The sequence below is a fragment of the Cervus elaphus genome, chromosome 33 (assembly GCF_910594005.1).
Source record: "Cervus elaphus chromosome 33, mCerEla1.1, whole genome shotgun sequence".
In the NCBI taxonomy this organism is placed as follows: domain Eukaryota; kingdom Metazoa; phylum Chordata; class Mammalia; order Artiodactyla; family Cervidae; genus Cervus; species Cervus elaphus.
This window is the reverse complement of record NC_057847.1, coordinates 60,734,075-60,755,112: the sequence shown is the minus strand read 5'-3', so window position 1 is coordinate 60,755,112 and position 21,038 is coordinate 60,734,075.

Below are 21,038 nucleotides of genomic sequence, written 5' to 3'. Positions count from 1 at the left end.
CTATCTCTTATGAATTATTAGCTCATTGGGTTAATCAAGATTGCCAGGAAAAATTAACAACTTCAAATATGCAGATGATACCACTCTAATGGCAGAAAGCGAAGAGGAATTAAAGAGCCTCTTGATGAGGGTGAAAGAGGAGAGTGAAAAAGCTGGCTTAAAAGTCAACATTAAAAACAAATAAGATAAGGGCATCTGGTCCCATCACTTCATGGCAAATAGAAAGGAAAAACGTGGAGGCAGTAACAGATTTTATTTTCTTGGGCTCCAAAATCACTGTGGACAGTGACTGCAATAGTGAAATTAAAAGATGCTTGCTCCTTGGAAGGAAAGCTATGACAAACCTAGACAGCAGAGACATCCCTCTGTGGGAAAAGGCCCATATAGTCAAAGCTATGGTTCCAGTAGTCAAGTATGGATGTGAGATACCATAAAGAAGGCTATGCACCAAAGAATTGATGCTTTTGAACTGTGGTGTTGGAGAAGACTCTTGAGAGTCCCTTGGACAGCAAGGAGATCAAACAGTCAACCCTTAAGAAATCCACCCTGAATATTCATTGGAAGGACTGATGCCGAAGCTCCAATACTTTGGTCACCTGTTTCGGAGAGCTGACTCATTGGAAAAGACCCTGATGTTGGGAAAGATTGAAGGCAGGAGGAGAAGGGGATGATGGAGGATGAGATGACTAGATGGCCTCACCGACTCAATGGACCATGAGTCTGAGCAAATTCTGGGAGATAGTGAAGGACAGAGAAGCATGGCATGCTGCAGTCCAACGGGTTGCAAAGAGTCAGACATGACTTAGCAACTGAACAATAACAAGTTCATTGAGAATCAGTCAAATAATTTACAAAATTGTGATGATCAATGAATAAGCTTTGAAGTGCTGAGAAATGAAAAATGTCATATTGTTCTCCTGTGTACTCTTACACACTTCTTTGCAGAGTAGGTACTTTAAAAATGTGTATTCAAAACCTTAAACATTCTTTGATTTCAAAGTTGTATTTTCTGATGCTTCTAAAAGACATGTCTCTATTTTTGGTTTTCTCTGATTCTTCAGCTTAATGAAAACTTTCCCTTTTCATCAAATTTCAGTTGGTCTTTGAAAAAGACACCCTAGTTTTGTGACTGTCTGCTAATCTAAGTTTGCAGGAAGGAAGACATGGGCCATCCTACTCCTTATTGGCTGTGGTACCCTTCGCTGGTTCTATGCTGACACAGCTGACAGTGCCGAGATGATTAAAGGACTCTGGGAATCTGAAGAGCAGAGCACAGAATTTTGAATGTGTGAACTAGTTGTCAAAATTTTATAGTAATTAGGATCTGAGCTAGGAAAAAAAAAGAATGTGGTTGCTTAGAACTTGGTAGGATTTCAATGTGATGTATATTTCTTTTGAGATTTTCAAATGGCCTGAATTCATTAAGACGACTCAGAAACTTTAAGTTCCATTTGAAAGAAAAAAAGTTAATTTATGTAGTATCTTAGGTAGTGTCCTTTAGATATGCATCTCTATTCGGAAGTAGTGTCTTGGAATTAATTACATTGAGCACTTACCACCTGATCTGCCTTTTCTTTGTTTTTTTTTTTTTAATTTATTTTTTAAATAATTATATTTTTGGCCATAGTGCACGGCTTATGTGATCTTGGTTCCCAGATCTGGGACCGACTGGCAGTGAGAGCTGAGTCCTAACCACTGGACAACCAGGAAACGCCCCTAATCTGCCTTTTCTGACAGGAAATTGACCTTGAACATAAGTTTAAACTACATGGATTCACTTATATATGGATGTTTTTCAATAAATATGTACTACAGTACTACATGATCAGCGGATGGTTGAATCTGCAGATGTGGAAACCTGGGTACAGACAGCTGACTCTAAAGTTATATGCAGATTTTTGACAGTGTGTGGGTCCGCACACCCACGCCTATGTTGTTCAAAGGTCAAATGTAGTCAGATCTGACCTTTCATTTATTTGCTCCTTCAGTCCATTTTTATGCCATGGGGATAAACGCATAGACTTTGTATCTGACCTTGTGGAGTTGACACTGTGGTTAGGACGTTTCCATAGTTTCTGGTGTATCATTCATGACTATTTAAACATTTTTAAGCATCACAGTCTTCCATGATTGAGAACTATAATTGTTAACATAACTGTTTCTCTATTTGGGAATAATAAAGTTGTTTCCATTTTTTTCATCAAATAAATCTAAATTTGACTTATAAATATCTTATCCTTAAATATATTATTTACCTTGCCAAAAGAAGAATTTTGAGGTGGAAATTCTCACTTAACACAGGGCTAGGTTCAATTTATCCAAGGCAGTTTTTTCTTAGGGGAGTTCTAAGTTTTCTGTGTGGCTTTGGCAAAAGGAAATATTTTAAAAGCCCAGTTAAAGGGAATAAGATTTAGGAATCAATTTTCCTTCCTTTATCAGGATATAAGTAGGGTATTTATAGAAGCCACTAAGGTGACTTCTTATCTATTAGGAACCAATTATTTGTCCTGTTTATAGTCAGAGAACATGAGGTGACATGTTTATTTTGCTTTGTGTAGCTGTATGATAATGGATATTTATTCTGGCATCCAAGGTTCCAAAGGAATTTAACAACTTGCATACTTGAGAAAACCGAAAATTCTGGATTGTGGTGGCAAGGATACTGAAAAGAAGACTGCAAACCCTGTAATAGGTAACTGAAAAAATGCAGTAGCGAAGTAATCTTCTTGGACAGATGGAAAGGCTTGAGGCCTCTATAAAGGTGTGTTGCCAAGGGAATAGGGTATCCCTCCCTCTTCCACCTAGATTAAGTGCCATGAATCCTGGAAAACCAATCTCTCTAGTCTATTCCCATAAGAATGGTGTAACCAGTTCACCCTAGCCACAGTAGTAAGTGTTATTATTTCATTATTTCCATTATGAAAGTCTCCAAGGGAATAGATTCAAGCTATTCCAACTAAGCATTCACACCACATCAGCTGAGTTTTACCCACTTCTTTGCCATTTCCTCAGGCCATAGAAAAAATAGAAATAATGAAGTACTCAGTTCTTACTATACCTCATGGTTAAAAAAAGAAAAAAAAAAAAAAGCAAAGATACACTTCCAAGGGGAGAGTCTAAAAGTTAACAATTTATCAGCGCAAACAGAATGTGTAGATGAAATTCCCAAAAAGGAGCAAAATAGAAAATAAAGCAATCTTGACAACTAGGCCAGCCTAAAGAAAGAATAAAAGGAGGGATGAAAGAAGAAGAAAGAGAAGGGAGGGTGAAAGGAGGAAGGAAGAAAGAACTGGCCCATTCAAAAATTCCGCATGAGACACAGTATGGTTGTTTGCGTTTTTACCAGCTTAATACAAATACGTTGACTTTGAAAGCTATGTGTTGAAAATAGTAAAGCCACACATAGAAAGAGCTTGGATTCTTGGGAAGAAACTTGTCAGAGAGCTCTCTACTCTCAGGAATATCCTTGTAAAAGATAAACTTCTATCATATATGAAACATTATAGATAAAAATTTTTAATTTCTTTGTTATTGTAGCTTGCATTACCTTAACAAATGCACTGTGTATGCAAACTACAGAAAACAAGTCCATGATAGATGAAAACATAATTCAAAGATTGGAAGCAAATGTCTCTCATTGTTTCACATTATAAAATCTTAGTGAAATAAGAACTCAGAAACATACTAAAGAAAAATGATGCATAAAACCATTATTATGAGAAAGAGAACCCCAAACATTATTATGTATTTAAATTAATTAGATAGTAATGGAATATTTCTGTTACTCAAATTACTGATATAGATGTAAAACATAGTATAAAACACAGTAAATAAAAAGACAAAGATAGATCACCAGCCCAGGTTGGATGCACGAGTCAAGTGCTCGGGCCTGGTGCACTGGGAAGACCCAGAGGGAGCGGGTAGAGAGGGAGGTGGGAGGGGGGATCGGGATGGGGAATACATGTAAAACCATGGCTGATTCATGTCAATGTATGACAAAACCCACTACAATATTGTAAAGTAATTAGCCTCCAACTAATAAAAATAAATGAAAAAAATAAAAAATAAAAATAATGAGGAAGAAAGAAAAAAAAAGACAAAGATAGTAAATGTAAGTTAAAGAAATTCAACAGACAACAGTACACCACAATGTTAACTGATAGAGTGTTCTCTATCTAACACTACAGGAAATGGGTAAAACACTCCAAATATAATACAAGAATATTTTAATTTCTAAACACAAAAATGTGCATATCAAGATGTTTTCTATTTTTAAGAAAAAATTTATCCTAAAAACTTTTTACAAAGATACAGTAGGTAATCTGTAAAAGATCAAGAATAGAAAAATTATTTTTAGATACTTAGGCTGGATACCTAGGCAGAAAACTCAAATTCATTGTCAAGGTGAGACTAAGATTATTCAATTCCAAGCCTTATTCAATATAAGAGACAATGGCAATGACTTCAAAGTTCTGACGAAAACAGTAAAAAAGAAAATTGCCTAGCAAAATGTCTTTCAAAAATAAAAATCCCATTTCTAGCAAACAATTCAGACCAATTCTCCTTCACTAGATAAAAATGAGTATCTTATTTGGTTCAGTTCAGTTCCTCAGTCACATCCAACTCTTTATGACTCCATGGATTGTAGCATGCCAGGCTTCCCTGTCCATCACCAACTCCCAGAATTTACTCAAATTCATGTCCGATGAGTGTGGTAATGCCATCCAACCATCTCATCCTCTGTCATCCCCTTCTCCTCCTGCCTTCAATGTTTCTCAGCATCAGGGTCTTTTCAAATGAGTCAGTTCTTCACATCAGGTGGCCAAAGTATTGGAGTTTCAGCTTCAGCATCAGTCCTTCCAATGTATATTCAGGACTGATTTCCTTTAGGATGGACTGGTTGGATTTCCTTGCTGTCCAAGGGACTCTCAAGAGTCTTCTCCAACACCACAGTTCAAAAACATCAATTCTTCAACACTCAGCTTTCTTTATAGTCCAACTCTCACATTCATACATGACTACAGGAAAAAACAAAGCTTTGACTAGACGGACCTTTGTTGACAAAGTAATGTCTCTGCTTCTTAACATGCTGTCTAGGTTGGTCATAACTTTTCTTCCAAGGAGCAAGCGTCTTTTAATTTCATGGCTTCACTCACTATCTACAGTGAATTTGGAGCCCCAAACAATAAAGTCTGCCACTGTTTATCCATCTATTTGCCATGAAGTGATGGGACCAGATGCCATGATCTTAGTTTTCTGAATGTTGAGCTTTAAGCCAACTTTTTCACTCTCCTCTTTCACTTTCATCAAGAGACTCTTTAGTTCTTCTCTTTCTGCCATAAGGATTGTGTCATCTGCATATCTGATGTTATTGATATTTCTCCCAGCAATCTTGACTCCAGCTTGTGCTTCATCCAGCCCAGCGTTTCTCATGATGTACTCTGCATATAAGTTAAATAAGCAGGGTGACAATATACAGCCTTGATGGACTCCTTTCCTGATTTGGAACCAGTCTGTTTTCCCATGTCCAGTTCTAATTGTTGCTTCTTGACTTGCATACCGATTTCTCAGGAGGCAGGTCAGGTGGTCTGGTATTCCCATCTCTTTAAGAATTTTCCACAGTTTGTTGTGATTACCTTTAAAATCCACTGGAGAGCAAAGCAATGAAAAAGTGAGTGCAGTACTAAAAGGATGGAGTGAAGGGAATCTTAAAGAGGTGAAGCCTGTATTTGTGCTGCACTTTCACTTCAGACTTTGCTAATTCAAAGTTGTGGCACAGAGTTTGAGAACCTGAGCAGAGAGTATAAAAACTGAGAATTTGAGCAGGCTTTGGACTATTTCACAGGAACAACAAAAATTAGAGCTCAGGAAACACCAGGGAGAAAAAGCCTTGTTAATTATTCCAGATTTCAGTCGTAACCAACTCTAAAGGACTACACAGTAGGAAGGTTACACAATATAAATAAAGGTAAACTGGAAATAGGGAGCTTTCACAGATAGAAGCCCAACTCCAAATAAGCTCAGTTCCTTACTGGATTACATTAATCTGCCCTAGCCTAACCTCATAACAGAAGCAAAAACCAATCGTTGAGTGGGGTGGGGATTAAATCAGAGACAAATTAACTGTAAAAATATCAGTGCCAGAAATATATAATATATGGACGTCACTAATATCACATGATCCCATCAATAGTTGAAGAAAAAGCATTCAACAAAATCCAACATTTATTCATAATAAAAAAACTCTTAGCAAACTTGGAATAGATAGGAACTGCCTCAGTCTGATAAATAACATCTTCAAAAAACCTACAGTTAACATCATACTCAGTGGTGAGAAACCAGATGTTTTCCCCACTAAGATCAGGAACAAGACAAGGATGGCTCCAATCACCACTCTTTTTCAATATCATACTGGATGCTATAGCCAATGCAATAAGAAAGGGAAATAAGAGATACAGATTCAAAAGGAAGAAATAAAGCTATCTTTATTTATGGGTACCATGATGATCTAGGCAGAAAATCTGAAAGAACTGACTAAAAATTTTGTGGATCTAATAAGTGATCATACCAAGGCTGCTGGATACAAAGCCTAAGTACAAAAGTCAATGGCTTTTCATGCAATGAAAAAGTAGAATTTGAAATTTCAAACACAATAACAGTTACATCCCCCTCAAAATGAACATTTACAGTATCCCCCTCAAAATGAAATATTTTTGTATAAATCAAACAAAATATATATAAAATCTATGTGAAGAAAACTATGAAACTAATGAACAAACTCACAGAACTAGAAAAGAGACAGAGTCCATGTTCATGGATAGGAAGACTCAATACTGTTAAGATGTCAGTTCTTCCCAACTTTATCTATAGAGTCAATGCAATCCCAGTCAAAATAATAGCAAGTTATCTTATAGATATCTAAAAGTGATTCTAGAGTTTTTATGGAGAAGCAAAAGACCCAGAATAGTCAACACCTAGTTATTAAAACAGCATGTACTTTTATAATTTTATACAAGTACTTATATGTATCTTTATCCATCTATTTATAAACCACTCATCTATCTTGGTATCTAGAAAATAACATCCAATTATGTTGATAATAAAAATATAGATAGCAAGAATTTTGTTTCTTTGAATAAACAACACTTCACATGTGTGTGTTTGTGTAATAATTTTTTTACAGCAGTTCTAGTTTCAGAGGATGATGGGATTGTGAGTACAGGGCGTTCTCATACATACCCCACGCATTCCTCTCCCCCTCCACACACACTAAGCTTCCTCTGTTATCACCATTCCACATCAGAGTGGCACGTTTGCTACAACTGACGAATTTTCATTGCCCATCACCATCACCCCAAATCCAAAGTTCACAATAGGCTTTCCTCTTGGAGTCGTATATCCTATGAGTTCTGACATATTCAATAACATGTATCCACCATTACAGTAGTGTATAGTTTTACTGTCCTAAAAAATCTTCTCTGCTCCACCTCTACACTCTTCTCTTCCCTCATACCCTGGCAACCAAGGATCATGTTACTGTCTCCATATTTTTGCCTTTTGCTAGAATGCCATACAGTTGGAACTGTACAGTATGTAGCCTTTTCAGATCGTCACCGCTGAACAGTTGAGGCCACACAAGGGCATGTGTCCTGGGAGGTTTCCAATTTCTCAGCATTAACATTTTATGTTAAGGCTGGGGGCAAGGTTGGGGGGGAGGGCAAGCAAAAACCCTCCACTTTAAGCCTTAAACACTCAAAAAGCAAAAACAAAGGAGAGAAAGGGGCCGGGTGGGTCGGGGGGGGGGGGGGGGTGGTCATTGTGAATCACAGTCACACTGGCCTTTGGAAAGGTTCACGTGGGTGCCGATAGCAGGAACATACCAGAAAGCTAACTGTCCTTCTATTCCATGGGTCCTGGGGTGGGGGTGTGGTGGGGGGGAACTGAGACCTCCCTCTCCTCTGCATTTCACTGTTTATCCCTAGAATGGACCTTCCGTAGGTGACTTTCATTCAACTTTTCAGACACAGCTTCTATCTTAGTGCTTGTTTGCTGGAGTTCCAGCAGCTCTGCTTGATAATTTGTACTGTTTTATATGCTAAGCTGAAGAAATCACTTTAGCTAGACAGAACAAACATCCGGTGATTAAAGGCCTAGGCCCCGGGCATCATCCACCACTCAGTGATGACTGCTGCATGACACAGTGCTAAAGCTAAACTCCAAATTAAATGCCTCATCAAAAGGCCCACCTAATCCCAGGCCTTCACGAAATCCTGTAATGTCTGTCGTCCTAGCTCTGCTCTGGGACTTGTGACATAGGAGCAGGCCTGGTGCCTTCCTGGGACCCCTCACAATTGAGGAGAACGTTTCCAGGGAAGGACAAAGCATTGAGTTAAACATGCAAGTCAGCGTCTGCACAAGACCTAAAAGAGCAACTTTCCCCTGAAATGTTACAGAATTAGGAAAGGAGAGGGCAGGAGAAATTGAGAGAAGAGAAATTAAGGAAACAATACCATTCACCATTGCAACAAAAAGAATAAAATACTTAGGAGTATATCTACCTAAAGAAACAAAAGACCTATACATAGAAAACTATAAAACACTGATGAAAGAAATCAAAGAGGACACAAACAGATGGAGAAACATACCGTGTTCATGGATTGGAAGAATCAATATTGTCAAAATGGCTATTCTACCCAAAGCAATCTATAGATTCAATGCAATCCCTATCAAGCTACCAACGGTATTTTTCACAGAACTAGACCAAAGAATTTCACAATTTGTATGGAAATACAAAAAACCTCGAATAGCCAAAGTAATCTTGAAAAAGAAGAATGGAACTGGAGGAATCAACCTGCCTGACTTCAGACTCTACTACAAAGCCACAGTCATCAAGACAGTGTGGTACTGGCACAAAGACAGAAATATAGACCAATGGAACAGAATAGAAAGCCCAGAGATAAATCCACGAACCTATGGACACCTTATCTTTGACAAAGGAGGCAAGGATATACAATGGAAAAAAGACAACCTCTTTAACAAGTGGTGCTGGGAAAACTGGTCAACCACTTGCAAAAGAATGAAACTAGAACACTTTCTAACACCATACACAAAAATAAACTCAAAATGGATTAAAGATCTAAATGTAAGACCAGAAACTATAAAACTCCTAGAGGAGAACATAGGCAAAACACTCTCTGACATAAATCACAGCAAGATCCTCTATGACCCACCTCCCAGAATATTGGAAATAAAAGCAAAACTAAACAAATGGGATCTAATGAAACTTAAAAGCTTTTGCACTACAAAAGAAACTATAAGTAAGGTGAAAAGACAGCCATCAGATTGGGAGAAAATAATAGCAAATGAAGAAACAGACAAAGGATTAATCTCAAAAATATACAAGCAACTCCTGCAGCTCAATTCCAGAAAAATAAATGACCCAATCAAAAAGTGGGCCAAAGAACTAAACAGACATTTCTCCAAAGAAGACATACAGATGGCTAACAAACACATGAAAAGGTGCTCAACATCACTCATTATTAGAGAAATGCAAATCAAAACCACAATGAGGTACCATTACATGCCAGTCAGGATGGCTGCTATCCAAAAGTCTACAAGCAATAAATGCTGGAGAGGCTGTGGAGAAAAGGGAACCCTCTTACACTGTTGGTGGGAATGCAAACTAGTACAGCCACTATGGAAAACAGTGTGGAGATTCCTTAAAAAACTGGAAATAGAACTGCCATATGACCCAGCAATACCACTTCTGGGCATACACACTGAGGAAACCAGATCTGAAAGAGACACATGCACCCCAATGTTCATCGCAGCACTGTTTATAATAGCCAGGACATGGAAGCAACCTAGATGCCCATCAGCAGATGAATGGATAAGGAAGCTGTGGTACATATACACCATGGAATTTTACTCAGCCGTCAAAAAGAATTCATTTGAACCAGTCCTAATGAGATGGATGAAACTGGAGCCCCTTATACAGAGTGAAGTAAGCCAGAAAGATAAAGAACATTACAGCATACTAACACATATATATGGAATTTAGAAAGATGGTAACGATAACCCTATATGCAAAACAGAAAAAGAGACACAGAAATACAGAACAGACTTTTGAACTCTGTGGGAGAAGGTGAGGGTGGGATGTTTCAAAAGAACAGCATGTATACTATCTATGGTGAAACAGATCACCAGCCCAGGTGGGATGCATGAGACAAGTGCTCCGGCCTGATGCACTGGGAAGACCCAGAGGAATCGGGTGGAGAGGGAGGTGGGAGGGGGGATCGGGATGGGGAATAAGTGTAAATCTATGGCTGATTCATATCAATGTATGACAAAACCCACTGAAATGTTGTGAAGTAATTAGCCTCCAACTAATAAAAAAATTAAAAAAAAAAATTAAAAAAAAAAAAAAAAAGCAGTGGACATGTACACACTGCTATATTTTAAACAAATAACCAACAAGGACCTACTGTATAGCACAGGGAACTCTGCTCGATACTCTGTACTAACCTTAATGGAAAAAGAATTTGAAATATATATATATACATGTATAACTGAAAAAAAAAAAAATAAACACTACCACGTGTAAACTAGCTAGTGGGGGCCCGTTGTACAGAACAGGAAGCTCAGCTCCATGCTCTGTGATGACCTAGATGCGGGGTTGGGGGGGTGGGTTAGGGAGAAGAGGCTCAAGAGGGAGGGGACATATGAATACTTATAGCTGATTCACTGGAGAAGGCAATGGCAACCCACTCCAGTACTCTTGTCTGGAAAATCCCATGGACGGAGGAGCCTTTGGGCTGCCGTCTATGGGGTCGCAGAGTCGGACACGACTGAAGCGACTTAGCAGCAGCAGCTGATTCACTTCATTGTACAGCAGAAACGAACACAACATTGAAAAGCAGTTATATTTCAATTTAAAAAAAAGAGAAAGTCTATGGAATTAGACAAATCGGAATCAGCTAGAAAAACTATCCTTCTTTCTTGTTTTTTAATATGCCCAAGGACAGAAATAATGTGCATTTCTATGTTAAATAGCCAAATAAGTATTTGTTTGTTTTCTCATACTTTGGGAACACACTAAAAATGACAGGGATTTGAACCACAAGATGGAGTTGTAAAAAAAAAATCTAAATTATAGGTTTATAGGCCACTGCTTCTATCTGAGTGACTTTTGCTTCCCAATGTAATCTGAACCTTAGTTTCCTCATTGTAACATGGGTATGTATAGCCTGGAGAATTTTTGTAATAAAAGATAATAAATGCAATACAGAGCCGAGCACACAATAGGCACACATTAAGTAATGCTTTAAATATTGTCTATACACTAGTTTTTCATGCCAACCCTAATAGTGAGCCCATGTTGAAAATACAGAAGCAATTCGGCCATATAACATTAGTGTGTTTGAAAGTACATTAAAAAATCATAAATTCTGAAGAAAATATGTATTATTGATATTGGTCCAAATTTGGTTACTGCCCTAATTTATCTATGAAATAAGGGCTAAATGTTGCAACACATAAAGACAAACCAGCAAGAAAAGAAGGGAGACTATCAGTGGTCCCCAGTCTTTCTGGCATCACGGACAGGTTTCGTGGAAGACAATTTTCATGAGTCAAACACATTACATTTATTGTGCACTTTATTTATATTCCTCTTAAATCAGCTTCACCTCAGACCATCAGGCATTAGATCCCAGAGGTTGGGGAACCCCAGACTATGTGACCTGAAAGAAGAGAACTTACGTTTCTTTTTTAATCCAATCCACATCAGCCCACATAGAGGGCAACCTGAGGAGAGAAGGTGATCCCTGGGCAATCCTGTGACCACTACCACATCATCACCTTGTCCGTCAGCCATCAGCGCTGATGGTATTTAGAAATGTCCCCTGGGACCACATTTCTTCTCTCTTATATCCTGTTCTCCCATAGCTATCACAGGTTTTGAAATTACAGAGAATTTTAGGTTCTAAGAAATGACTGCTCAGACACAACAGTATCCGCTCTTAACACCTTCTGTTTGGCGCACCAGGTAATATTTCCCTTAACACAGCAAAGAAATTCATGCCGGAGGCAGATCAGAGCCTGCACACACAGTACGGAAATTCAGACCATCTCATTCTTCACAAATTGTCATTTGACTCCAGAGCTTTCCTGAGAGCGGCCCCTCTTCACGCACCAGGCCTCTCTGCTATGCTACATCTCTGGAATTCACAATCAGAATAAAAAAGGAAGATGCAGCAATTTTAGAAGAACCCTGTTTATAAAAAGACACACACTGTTCCTACTCAGTGTGGCCATCATTTGTCCCTGGCATGTTCTGAAGGAAAAACATTTATTATTTATGGCATTTTTCTAAATGTGTACTTTTTTCCCTCAAGGATATATCCCAAATTTCAAACTCTTAACAATTAAGAGTGCAAGTCTGAGAAAAGTGTACACGGAAGAATTTTCCTGTCTCTTTACTGTTTTTGTGTGTTTAGCTATGTTCATGTGTTTACCTAGAAAATAAAATGCAGATACCCAAAAACAAGTGGTTTTGCTCAGCCATCCTGCAAAGAAAAGAAAGAAAGATAGCACTAAGTCGTGTCCGACTTTTGTGATCCCATGAGCCTGCCAGGCTCCTCTGTCCATGGGATTCTCCAGGTAAGAGTACTGGAGTGGGTTGCCATTTCCTTCTCCAGGGGAACTTCCCGACCCAGGAATTGAACCCAGGTCTCCCACATTGCAGGCAGCTGTTTTACCAACTGAGCTATGAGGTGCTGCTAATTTAAGGCACTCTGCTCCTCAAGGCAGGTTGGCTCAATTAGGTCTCTAATTTCAGTCATAAGCACTTCTGAGAAAGAATAAATGCCTTATTTATTTAAAACACAACTTTTGTTTTTGAGTGTCTATTTTCTATCATCCACTAGAAATCCATGCAATGAACCAAAATTGACCCATGTTTTCCAGAAACAAACTGTAAATATGCTAATAACCTCATTAAGGACAATATTAATACTACCAGTTGAATTCTTACCACAAGCCTGGCTCTGTGCTGAGCCTTTCGTGCAGTTTCATATAGAAATCCATGATCAACAATTTTACAGAAAAAGAAAAATAACCGAGGCCCATAGAGGTGAAATGAATTTCCCAAGGTGTTTTAAAATGCATATTTCATGATTATTCAGGTATGGAGAAGCCAACAGATTAGGAGACGACTATAATTAAAAAGGTAGCTTGTTACTCACAGTTCCCAAGACTAGGAGGTATGCCAGACAAGTAAGTGATGCCCCGCCTTGGAAGATCACACAGGGAGAAGCAGGGATGGTCAGGAGGCAGGAGGAGAATGAGGACGACGTGGACAGAAGACTTCATTCTCCTTCCGGGGCAAGGAACAGGCGAGAGAGGGTAAACAGGCTTAGGATTGGCTCTGGGGCATAAGGGCCGCCCCTGTTGTCTGCGAGGGGTGATTAAGGCTGGGGAGAGAGCCCGGTGTGCAGGAATCCCATAAAGGAGGCTGTTGAGGATACGGGCTCTGGATTGGTTGGTTTGTAGGGAAAAGGTGCCCTTCCAAATGAAATTGGCTACACTTGGGAGAGGCAGCCTCTCCAGGGGTCTCGGTTATCCAAACATCAGAAACACATGGTTCATAAGCAAGGTCACAAAGCTAATAACACAGAAACAGAATTTGAACCCAGGTCTGGCTACAGAAGATCAACTCTTTAATGACTCTGCTCTACTGCATCAGAGGAATGTAATAGTACTGCTTCATTCCTTTCATTTTCTGTTTGGTTTACTTCCCTTAGCAGTTGACAAAAGAAATTTTCACATATTAAAGTATGGAGAAGTCATTCCGGCTTATATATGAAGTAACTTGAATTTTATGCTAAGCAAAACAGCCTGTTTTTAGCCTATCAAACATACAAAGTACACCTGCTTTAATTATTATTACTTTTCTTTTTTTAAAGCAAAGGGCGTACTGAGCAAAGCTTAAAAAAAAACCAAGCCCATGTTAAAGACTACACACCTCCTGTCCTGGGACGCATTTCAACGATGCATCCTCTTGCAATGATCAGACTCCTTCCCAGGCGCCAAGGTCATGTTGACTGCCTGTGTATGTACTGATGCTTTTTGCAGGTTTTGAAACCTTGAAGAAATGCATTGCTGATTTTTTTTGGTGTTCTTTGCTCTGATTAGACATAAAACCATGCTGAAAACCAGACTTCTCCAAATCATTTTCTCAGAGTAATCTGAGCAGCTGGATTCCAGGCTACAGTCCTCAATTTGGCTCAAATAAAATTTTTCTACTCCTATTTTGGGCTTCCCAGGTGGCACTAGTGGTAAAGAATATGCCTGCCAATGCAGGAGATATAAGAGACACAGGTTCGATCCCTGGATTGGGAAGATCTCCTGGAGGAGGGTATGGCAACCCACTTCAGTATTCTTGCCTGGAGAATCACATGGACAGAGGAGCCTGAAGGGTTACAGGCCATAGGGTCTCACAGAGTCGGGCACAACTGAAACAACTTAGTACGCACATTCTTGTTTAAGACTGTTAATTGATTACTTTGTTGGCACCTTAATACAGAAAAGATGCTAATTTTCTGTTCATTCTATGATCAGAAGTAGAATCTCACTCTTTGGAGCTAAATCTTACTGTGTCTACCAACTAGTTATTTTTTTAACCTTAAATAAGTTACAAACTTCACTGAGTTTTAGTTTTCTTACCTGCAAAGAGGGAGTGATAATGCTTACCCTGAAGAGTTGTTTCAAAGATTAGAATATGTATTAGCACAGTTTCTGGAGCATAGCAAATGCTTAGTAAGCACTCTCTATTTAAGAACTATCCAGGGAAGTTCCCTGTTTGTGGAATTCTTGTTGGCACAGAAATATTAGAAAACATTTAAATACTTTTTAACGGGCATGATGATGCTGGTGTTTAGACAGAAAGTACTATTATGGACTAAATGCCTGTGTCCTCACAAAGTTCATATGTTGAGGCCCTCATGACAATGTGAAGGTGTATGGAAATGAGGACTTTAGGAAATAATTATGGTTAGATTAAGTCTTATAAAGTAGGAGACACATGTTCGATCTCTGGGTTGGGAAGATTCCCTGAAGGAGGGCATGGCAATCCACTCCAGTATTCTTGCTTGGAGAATTCCATGGACAGAGGAACCTGATGGGCTACAGTCCATGGGCTTGCAAAAGAGTTGGATACGACTTAGTAACTAAACAACAACAATCAGTCATGTGGATGGGGTCTTCATGATGGGAGTAATGCCTTTATAAAAAGAAGACACTAGACCTACCCCTACCCACAATGAGGTCATAACTAGAACACAGCCATCTGCAAACCAGGAAGAGAGTCTCACCCAGTCCAACCACACTATAACAGCCTGAACTAAGGACAGAAAAGCAGGGCCCTTACCAAGTGGGGGAACTCTGAGGCCTTCAGGTGTAAAGCAGGGAAGGAAGTGCTAGGTCAGGCCCTGAGATGAGAACCCTGGGCATCAGTGTGCAGGGAGCCCTGTGTCCCCCAGTTATGACAGATTCTCTGAGAGCATGTGAGACCCAAGGTGATTATTCTGAAAAGAATCTTACAGGTCTTCTACTTACATTATTTTGATAAGTAGCCAATGTGTGAATAAAGATGCAATCAAACATTGTTTAAAAAGATTTTTTAAAGCTTTCTGACCTTGCTTTCATGCTCATTTTGCAACCTAGAGATGCAGTAAGGTACAGTAGTAAATGGTATGGATTTTGAAATTGAACAGATTTGTTTTAAAATCCCAACTCTGCCACTGAGCAAGTTCCATTACAAATCCTAGAACCCCAGGCTCCTGATCTGTAAAATGTGAAAATAAAACATACCTCATGAAATTGTTGCAAACTTTAAATAAGCTAATATAAGTACTTCAAGTCTACATATTTGAAAGTGGTAGTGATTTCAGGGTTATGATTATTTTCTTCCTGTTTCTGTCAGCTTGGTGGTGCTGGATCACCCTGTGGCGGACTAGAGTTCTCGGATTCTTTAATCAATAAAAATTGATGAGAGACCAGACAAGGAGTTCAGGCAAGGCTTTATCGGGTCTTGTTCTGCAACAGACATGTGTGTATCCTACTCTTTGCAAGCCCATGGACTGCAACTGGTCAGGTTCCTCTGTCCCTGGGATTCTCCAGACAAGAATACTGAAGTGGGATGCCATTTCCTACTCGAGGGGATCTTCGCAACCCAGGGATCAAAGCCAAATCTCTTGTATCTCCTGCATTGGCAGGGCACAAGGAACTGGTGCTCGGGTCTTTAAATGAGGCGAGAGTAGGTGGGTCGGGCTGGAGGGTTGACTTTGTTTGCCCACGGCCCTGGTTGTGCTGTGTGCAGAGAACCCTACTTTTGCTCCCAGCACTTCAGGAGTGGCAGTCAGTTTGCAACTTTTGAGTATCTTATTGTTCATAATTGCCTCTGCCATCCAAGGGTATAGTTACCTGTCCAGTTACTTTTAGTCCCTTATAGTTTCTTTCTATTCTGTTGCTGGAGGAGACATCTGTCCAGGTGCAAGTGCAGACACTCTGGTAAAGGGCCCCAGGTCCCCAGCCTAGCCCAGTTCTAGAAGCCTGGACGGACTGATCAGGATGACATGTTCAGTCATTATTAACTGACTCCAACTATTATTCAGCTAAACTGAATCCAATTATTGATTTCATTACTGTGTCTTACTATTCTGTCTGAACTGACCTCTCGTTTTGGTTTCATCCAGTTGGAGTGTCCATAAGAGACAGGGGCTAATCTTTACCTGAATGAGCTAATAAATCCATTTAAGCAGGCACTCTCTTGGCTCTTTCCTGCTGTACATTTTAGAGGGACATTTGTAAGCACAGTGAGAAGACTGGCAATTAAAATAGAAGATTTATTTAGCTTTAATATACTAATTTGTGTGGGGTGATAAAAAAAAATGGATCTACTATATTAGGAAATGAAGTGGAACTAGTTGTATTTTTCTTCCTGAAATAACAACAAAGCAGGCAACACTGGCATGAAGAGTCTAAGTCTAAAATTAGGTGCTTATGCACTTAAAGCCAATGAAATGAGTTTTGTTTTCTTAAAGCTCTCTGATAGATTTTAACTTTCTGCTCCTTTGCAAAGCCCAAGTTGTCAGCTCTTCTTGTCATGAGGAACCCTCTGGCTCCAGTACTACCAAATCCCTTTTTTATGGTTTTTATCAGTAAATTAGAGATACCAAGGGAACATGTCATGCAAAGATGGGCTCAATAAAGGACAGAAATGGTATAGACCTAACAGAAGCAGAAGATATTAAGAAGAGGAGGCAAGAATACACAGAAGAACTGTACAAAAGAGATCTTCATGATCCAGATAACCATGATGGTGTGATCACTCACCTAGAGACAGACATCCTGGAATGTGAAGTCAAGTGGGCCTTAGGAAGCATCACTATGAACAAAGCTAGTGCAGGTGATGGAACTCCAGTTGAGCTATTTCAAATCCTAAAAGATGACGCTGTGAAAGTGCTGCACTTAATATGCCAGCAAATTTGGAAAATTTAGCAGTGGCCACAGGACTGGAAAAGGTCAGTTTTCATTCCAATCCCAAAGGAAGGCAATGCCAAAGAATGCTCAAACTACTGCACAATTGCACTCATTTCACACATTAGTAAAGTAATGCTCAAAATTCTCCAAGACAGGCTTCAATATTACATGAATCATGAAATTCCAGATGTTCAAGCTGGTTTTAGAAAAGGGAGAGGAACCAGAGATCAAATTGCCAACATCTGCTGGATCATCGAAAAAGCAAGAGAGTTCCAGAAAAACATCTATTTTTGCTTTATTGACTATGCCAAAGCCTTTGACTGTGTGGATCACAATAAACTGTGGAAAATTCTTCAAGAGATGGGAATACCAGACCACCTGACCTGCCTCTTGAGAAACCTGTATGCAGGTCAGGAAGCAACAGTTAGAACTGGACATGGAACAACAGACTGCTTCCAAATAGGAAAAGGCGTACATCAAGGCTGTATATTGTCACCCTGCTTATTTAACTTACATGCAGAGTACATCATGAGAAATGCCAAACTGGAAGAAGCACAAGCTGGAATTAAGATTGCGGGAGAAATATCAATAACCTCAGATATGCAGATGACACCACCCTTATGGCAGAAAGTGAAGAACTAAAGAGCCTCTCAATGAAAGTGAAAGAGGAGAGTGAAAAACTTGGCTTAAAGCTCACCATTCAGAAAGCAAAGATCACAGCATCCGGTCTCATCACTTCATGGCAAATATATGGGAAAACAGTGGAACCAGTGGCAGAATTTATTTTTGGGGGCTCCAAAATCACTGCAGATGGTGACTGCAGCCATGAAATTAAAAGATGCTTACTCCTTGGAAGAAAAGTTATGACCAACCTAGAGAGCATATTAAAAAGCAGAGACATTACTTTGCCAACAAAGGTCTGTCTAGTTAAGGTTATGGTTTTTCCAGTAGTCACGTATGGATGTGAGAGTTGGACTGTGAAGAAAGCTGAGTGCCAAAGAATTGATGCTTTTGAACTGTGGTGTTGGAGAAGATTCTTGAGAGTTCATTGGATTGAATGTTCATTGGAAGGACTGATGTTGAAGCTGAAACTCCAATACTTTGGCCACCTGATGTGAACAGCTGACTCATTTGAAAAGACCCTGATGCTGGGAAAGATTGAAGGTAAGAAGAGAAGGGGATGAGAGGATGAGATGGTTGGATGGCACCACCAACACAATGGACATTAGTTTGAGTAAGGTCTGGGAGTTGGTGATGGACTGGGAGGCCTGGCATGCTGCAGTCCATGGGGTCACAAAGAGTCAGACACAACTGAGTGACTGAACTGAACTGATCAGTAAGCTGGGTGTGATGGAAGTCAATTTCTATGTAATCTCTGTGATCCTTTCCAGATCATCTTTCCCTTCAAGGGAACTGGTGGGAAAGGGTACATTTTACACAGTATTGGCTAATTTGCATTCTTAGAATAAAATGAAGCTGCAAATGCTTGATGATCTCCTGAAGTTAGCATTGATGAGTCAGGAGCTAATCTCACTGGATCTCAGGTGAGCACTACTAAGCTGAATGTCAGGATTAGTTCTTCAGTGCTAGGCAATGCATGGGTCCTCTTATTTTAAGGGGTTTGAGATGAGGAAGCTTGGGAGTAGATTAAATGGTAGCTTTATAAACCAGTAGCCATGAGTTAATATCCTGTTGAGATTTGCAATATGTGTCTGATTTGGGGCTTGTTCTGAAATTTCTCTGGGCTAAAAATTTTTATGTGAAAAATGTAACTAATAAGATCTTTAAGCAAACCTCTGCTGTTTCTACTTATGTAGAGTTGCCAGGCTTAGCAAATATAAGTAGAAAACATCCACTTGAATTTGAATTTCAATTACACATGAATAATTTCTTAGTGTAAGTATGTCTCAAATATTGCATGGGACATATTTATACTAAAATTGATGCAGCATTTGGGACATTTATACTAAAAAATATTCATTATTTGTCTGAAATCCATATTTGAATGAGAATCCTGTATTTTATCCAGCAAAACTGTTCTCTGAAATTCCTTATTTTCCCTGGGAAACTACCCCACCCACAAACTAAGCCCATATGTTTCAAGTATAGAGTTTCCTGCCACAACACTAAATAGGCAATAGAACACAAGTTTGACTAATCAGACACTAAAATTTTGTCACTGTTTCCTGCTGAAAGTTGGTCATAAGACTCAAAGTGGACTCAATCCTAGGACAGAATGAAGTAGCTCTGAAAGATGAATTTGGTTTCTCCTGGGGCTTATGAAATACAGATAAAAGCCAGGGGCTGATGGCGACTGTTTCACTAATATATGAGATTGCTGGACAACTGAGCCAGAATGACACTCTGTAGACTTCAGAGTTGGAGAGAATTGAGTTATTTCAATGATATAATATGAGCCCCTGAATTCACTTGTGCCTACAACTAACTAACCCCCTGAGTTTGTGGTTATATGGATCTGTTTTTAAACCACTTTTTGGCTTAAGCCATTTTGAGTTGGATTTCTGGCACCTGTAACCAGAAGAGTTCTGAAAAATACAAAGCATCAACCAAATTTTGTGAATGTGAAATGAGAAATAAGGTAAATAGCTGAACAGGGGTGATATCCTGAACACTACAAGATTCCTCACTACTCCCTCCAGGGTGAGACACACAGTTGTGAGGTCATTAGACCGCTGTGGCCCCCCTTGACTAGCAAAGCAATAAAGCTATTCTTTCCTATTTGGCCCAAAACTGTCTTCCTGTTTCTATTCAACATCGGTGAACAGAGGTGAAAGTTTTGGCAACACTTTAGGATGAGATGCTTATATATTGCCAATAAGTCCGAAGGCTATTCACAATATATTCTGATGGGTTATAATATCATTCTGGCTTCTTTAATTACAGTAGTGTGTGTTTGCTTATATTTTACAATCAATCACATAACACAAGCAGTGATTTATACTGAAGGCTTTGGAGGTTGATGAAGCTGGCTTAGAATGTAGGTTCTGACACTTGTTAACTCTATGGGTGCAAACAATGACTCTGATACGTTGCAATATCATCTGAAAAATAGGTTCCTGTGAGAGTTAGAGATATAATGGATATCTGGCAAAATATCTGGAACAAGGTAAAGGCTCACAGATAGCTGCATCATGGTAACAGTTTTTATATGTTAGTCTCTGAGGGGATGGCTGCCAGATCCATAAACAGGCAATTCTCTGTTCTCTTCCAATCCCCTGATGCTAAAACATGTTACCACACACAGTTTCCTCCAGTGACATTTGAAATAAATGTTGGTCAATAATCCCAGACGGGAACCTTATAATATTCCTCATAATTCCAAAACTCTTCCCCTATCCCAATTACTTTCTGGAATTTGACCCTGGGGTCCTCCATTTCTTTCAGTCACCAACAAGTTGGCATTTTAGTTTCTAGTGCAATATTCTATTATATGCCTTGGACACATTTAATGAGATACTTAGAGGTCTACAATCTCT